A 6,135-nucleotide genomic window follows, 5' to 3' on the forward strand; every position below is an offset into this window, starting at 1 on the left:
GCTTTGATTACTTTGTAATTTCATCAACGGAATAAACCTTTGACACGTTTAAAGTGGAAACTACTGCTTTTGTTGCAAGGTTACTAAATCTTTTCATTTCGTTTCGTTTGGAATTGGGCTGGCTTTTTCTCAGGAAAAGCAATTTGCTGAATTGCATATAAATATTCAGGGCGATTTCACCAGTTATGAAATCGAGAGTCCAGTCTTAATCAATTCATTAAGAAAAGAGGACGCCCTCAAGAGGTTCAAATGGAACTCTATGGTGAAATCTGGTATAATCTATTACAGTACTCTATTACAGGCCCATTTTTCATATTTATGATTTACTAGAAATGATGGAAGCCTGATAAATTTCTGTTTTTATTATTATCTATTATTTAAAAAATTCGAATTAATTTTAGTTTTTTTTTAAATATTTTAATTGTATCAACAACAAAATTTGTAGCAAAAAACTGATTATATACTTATTATAATAACACATGGAAATTGAATTTAATGTGCAAAGAAAAAATATGTTTTTTTTTTGCTTGACTGCAGGGATAAACTAATATTGTAGAGTGTTGGGCAGCTATAGAGTGGGGAGATCTCCTCCATCCACTGCAATTAAAAGACTTAATAATGAATGGGCTATAAATATTGTAATTGAAGTTTCTTGCATGGGAATTGTTCTACAATTGTTTGCAGTTCTACTACAAAGATTGTGGGAGAGTCGATCTTTGGGTAACTGTCTTACAGGCTTGTATTAAGTGGTTTCTACTGATTGGCTTGCGGTTGCATAGTCCACTAAAAGCCCATTCTTGTGCTCTGTTTACTTGAAGTTTGCCTTAGTTTACACTTTCACCGTTTGGTCTGCAGGATACTGACTAAAATGTTGAATGGTACAAGAAGCTACCGCTGGTTGAATATAAAATATACTGTCTGTCTGTCCAAACATTATCGGACCCTGCAAATCTGAGCTTAGCTTGTGGTCTGCCACAGCAGATGCCAAAAAGGCGACCCGACCCCACCATTCCAATCCATGCCGTTCCATAGCCAACATAGCCCCAGCATTGCTGTCTATATTCGAGATCCGAGGCAGGCATAAACAAGTTCTTTAGAGTAGATTGAAGTTCTATAATGCTGGCATATTTTGCATGGCTGAGTCCCGAATGGGCTGGGGAGCCTTTCTGCCTTCCGAGGGGTGATGGTGGGATTTCTTTGGAAATATTCCACACATACGACTACGACTATAAGCATTGAAAGTCTTGAGGCAGTGGGTGTGTGGCTGGCAGGTTTGTTTGAGGCATTCGGAATGCCATGCCCGAGACTCCGAGCCGAAGTGTTGCGGAATTTGATGGGTGCCTCCGTCTGTGTGAGTGTGTGCCTGTATTATGACAAGTATGGATGACATTTGTGGGGAAAAAAAGAAAATGGGGAGACCGGCTCTGGGAAGTCTAGAAGAAAATCAACCAAATCTCGAGGTGCGCAATTGGAGAACCTTACAGTTTCATAGCCGAACTATGGGTTGCAAGTCAAAGGATAATATAGTTATTAAAATGAACAAACCTCATCGAGTATTTATTGTTCCATGAAAATCACGCGATCATTTCTGGCGGTGGCGTTTAAGGCATCCACATCGACACCCACTAACGGGACAACCCATTGACCTCGGCTCCAGTCTAAAGCTCGTTTATCCTGGCTGGCTTATCTATGTACGGGTTTGTGTAGGTGTGCGGCCGCAGGAGTTACGGTATGTGGCTGGAGAGTCGCTGTGGCATAAGCGCCGCCGCCTTCATGATTTTTATAGCATTTGTTGCTGGTGCAGGAAATGCCTTTAGTGATTTCCGCATGTGGCCGCCGCCCCCGTCTCCGCCCCGGCCCTGTTTACACACCGAGCATATTGCGGTTGACACATTTTGTGCGTTTATGTTTTTGAAATGTGCTCGTTCTTTCTCCGCTCTATTCCCATTCCCCGGTATTTGCAGACTGCACGAGCATCATGCATTTGGCCAAATCCATGTAACTGGAAGTAGAGAGCGTTTTCGATTTGTTCGAAACATCTGTATGTAGGAGCCTACTTTTGGGAACATTTATTCCCTACATTACGAAAAGCGGTAGGTAACTCAAGAGAGGCAAATTTTATCCCTGACCTTAAAAATATGCAACGCCTCTTTAGAATGATTATTTGGCTAAACATTGCTGCTGTTACTTTGGGAATAGCGGGTATCATTCAGTCGGAATGTCTTCTAAGTCCTGTTTCCCGACGCCACAGAGCGGGACACAGAATGAAAACGCTTCAGACAAATGCCATGAAAAATGCATAGCGAGTGGATGAGGATTTGGTGGAGCAGGAGGACGGGCAAGTGTGGATGGGGGAGGCTGGAGCTGGAAAGTGAAGCGTGAACAAAACGATTTTTGAAGTAACTATAAGCTAAATAGTTTGCTCTGTGGTGGGCAGGGACTGTGGGGACTAGTTCTTGTGTCATAATTAGGGCATTTGAACGTGCCTCTGAGCGATTCAAGACAGCGATAACGGTTGGCCCCAAACTTTTCTGGCAACTATCAACAGCTAAAAGCGTTAAAGTTGCAACTTGCTCGAAAGTGCACTGGCAGTGCAACAATGATGGTGCACCAACAGCAATCAGCAAGCCAACTGGCTTGCTGGCACCTACTCTCGAAAGGAAACCGTAGATAATAAGGCTGGGATAAGTTTTTATGTACATGCACTCCACTTACAGGGTGTAGTTATCCGTAGGCACTTATCCTTGCTCCCGCTCTCCCGTACACCCGTACACCCGTACTCCGTCACTCTTTCGTTCCGGCACTCCGGTTGCGCGCCTCCAGCCAAGGACATGTAGGATACGAGAACTGCACCTTAATGCAACTCCTGCAATGTTTTTCTTACACTCTTTTTTTTAGCTTATCAGACTTTTGCCGCAGGGCTATGCATGCACACATATGTACATCCTTTATACACACACATGCACATACAGACAATGGCGTGTTGTCTTCTGGCTTCTGGGACTCCGCTGCAATTAGGATGGGGTAAGCCAAATGGGGGTCGCGGGTGACGGTCTCCCTTGTAAGCCTGGCCATTGAGCTCCATTTTGATGCGGCCATAAATGAGTTGTCATTATTAATGCTGGCACGCCCCACCATTCACGCCACACGTTCACCCGGCCAGCCCCCTCTGATTCCGCCCAATAAACAGAAGCATTATTGAGTGGCGCTCCCGAAAGTGGAGATTGCGTATACGCAGCATATCCCATGAGTGCGAGAACTTTTGCCGCAGGCGGGCAGAAATCCTCGGGCATTATCATGCGATTATTAGCCAATATATTATTTCGTGGCATTTCTTATACGCATACGCAAACGAATACATCTCCGCCGTGTGTGTGTTTGGCTCCACTCTTAGCGAAGCCATAAATTTTTATTTGTTGCAGCAAAGGGTTGTAAAGCGTCGCCATTATGTTGGAGCTTTCCTTTTGAGTGTTTTCGGGCTTGGATGGTTTTGGATCCTTGTTTTTATTTCCCATCGCACAGATGGGCGCCGCAAATTGATTGTAAGTGCATAACGAGAGCAGAGTACAAGTTAAGGAAATGCCGAATGTTTCACTGTTTGATTCCCGTTCGAGTGTGGCCCACAGCCGCAGTCACAGTCACAGCCACAGCCACAGCTGGCCTTGTTTAACCGCCGCCAAAAGACAGCAGTGGGAAGTGGACTGTCGGCCCTTAGCATGGCCACAAAAACAATCAAAACTGTTGACCTCAATTCGCAGCAATTGGTTCTGCCATTCGTTTTGTCAGTTTTTAGCTTTTTGTGGTTAAGCGATTCAGGGTGGGTTGCGGGGTGGAGGGGAATGAATGTGGATGTGGATATAGATGCTATGCTTGCCACAGCTTGGACTGGGAAATATGAAACAAGACAGGGAAACAGCTTCATTGCTGCTTGTTTACTTATTTGTTGTTTGATGTGGATCCTTCTTTTGCCACAGCACAGCCCTGCAAATGCATATTGAAAATTGAACAAACAAACTGGGGAAACTGGGGGAAAATTCAGTCAATTTTCCCTTGTGTTGTGTTGTGTTGTGTTATGTTGTCTTCGCTCTGCTTGTCATTGGCAAACTGGGTCTGGCTGCCACATCTGGCTAAATCGAAGGATTTTTCTTCTTCTCCTGCTCCTCTTCCTGCCTCGACAATTGGCACATTGAGCGATGAGGTTTTCCCACATTTTACTGCAGCGTGAGGGGACTCTTTCAAATTATTATAAATGTTGCCAAGAGAAACTATTCAATTACTAGGAGGGCTTCAAGAGTGGTGCACACAGGCATCTACACCCACCGAAATACATGGGAAATATGATTAATCTTCGACAATCACACAGTTGAATGACTAAATTGTTTATAATTGGGGGGACTATTGAGCCGTCATGGATCGAAAATCGACGTACTTACAGCCTAATAAGATTATTGGCATCGCTTCACAATTAAGAGATTAAAGATTGACCGTTGAGCGCTTAAGCGTTTCGATAATAGATTTGGATTATTACAGGGACAAGCATTATTGTTAGTATTTAAGTGCTAGAATTCCCACTACCCCGCACCCTTTCTGTGAATGATTTCGGGCGTCGATTTATTGATTTTAGTGCTCTCTGTAGTTGGAGTACTCCATCGATCCATTAACTGTATACTTAAGAACCTTTTTGTGATACAAACTGAACTGCAGAGCATACTCGCCCGTCTCGATGGGGAAACGAGTGCGGAACTTTTCCACATCAAACTCTAGCTTCACAAGTTTCAGCACCGTATTTTCCTCAGAAAGAAATGGGAGAAGGGCTTACTAAACTATGGAAATAATGGAATCCACACCATGCGCTCACAATGAAAGGACAGGAGTAGCTACGAGTTATATAGGGTATGAGGTAGGCCGCAGCCAGGCGGAAGACGATCCTGTTGTTGTTATTAGGCCTTGGTCTTATTCCTATCCAAGAAATCGCACACGTTCAGCGTGATGTTGTAGAGAAAAGGTCGCCAGCCATTAGCACGTTTGAAAAACTCCAAGCGAACCTGCGAGAAGACGAGTATTGGGTGGATTCGCATCGTTCAAGGATTCAACTGTGGATAACTCACGGTCAAGTGACTGGGGACTGTGTGCTTGTTCAGATACGAAATGCTGATCGAGTTCCTGTACCGATTGATGGCCTGTATTTTGCACAGAAGAAACTCCCCATAGTCCATGTGAAGGCTAGTACAGTAGAGGCTCGTGAACTTGCTCTCCACTTGCGGAGAGCCCAGCAGCAATATCCAGAGAATCCCCACTATCAAAATGGCTCCTGGACGGTCATTTGAAGACTAAACACAAATTGGTCATAGCTCGTTTTTAAGAGCAAGTTTTTCGGTATTTATGGTCATTATATTCACTTGACTACACAGTATAATGGGAAATAGCGTTAAATTGATTCCAACAGTTCAAAAACACTCCAGCCCGTGCAGGTCCTTGAATGAAAGTAAAAGAATTACTTGTTGGGGAAGTACTCTCAATTGATTTCTGAGCAAAAAGAATTTTTAGAAGTCCATCACAGGTCATATGTAATATCTCTCATGTATGATTCATTTTACATAAACTGCACATATTTAAACTGCTCACTTGAGCGAAACTTTGCCTATCAATTGCCTCTGCAACAATTATACGTAATAACCATTCAGCCACTCAGCTGAAACACCGTCGCTGCTAACAGTCCGTTCAATTGGTAGAACTAATTGCTCTCAAACATTCCTGTACATGTCGCATTTGTAGTGTTAGTTGTCAGATATTTATAGTTTTATCCATACTCCTATAATCCTCTCTTAGCGAGTAATAAATACGCACTGCCTCACCAATACGACAGCAGGACTAGAATAGGCAAAAGACAAGAATAACGCAGCAGAAAAGTAACGAAGAAAAGGCCAATAAGAAAATAAGCAGAAGAGCAAAAGATGCACTGAAAATAATCTCGACATCGACAGACGAAAGTACACTGAGAGTTATAATTGAAAAAATATAAAAGAATCTAAATAGGATTATCATATTCGTGATTGCGATTGAAAGAATATTGAAGTATAAGGTTATTTTCTCAATGTTAATTATAGCTCCCATTCAAGCATTCGTTCCGGGCTT

At 43.0% G+C, this 6,135-nt stretch overlaps 1 pseudogene; it reads right to left on the reverse strand.

Moving 5' to 3' along the window:
• Window positions 1-4,620: 4,620 nt before the first annotated feature.
• Window positions 4,621-5,762, reverse strand: LOC108158436 (annotated as a pseudogene).
• Window positions 5,763-6,135: the final 373 nt, after the last annotated feature.

The sequence above is a fragment of the Drosophila miranda genome (assembly GCF_003369915.1).
Source record: "Drosophila miranda strain MSH22 chromosome Y unlocalized genomic scaffold, D.miranda_PacBio2.1 Contig_Y1_pilon, whole genome shotgun sequence".
Taxonomy (NCBI): domain Eukaryota; kingdom Metazoa; phylum Arthropoda; class Insecta; order Diptera; family Drosophilidae; genus Drosophila; species Drosophila miranda.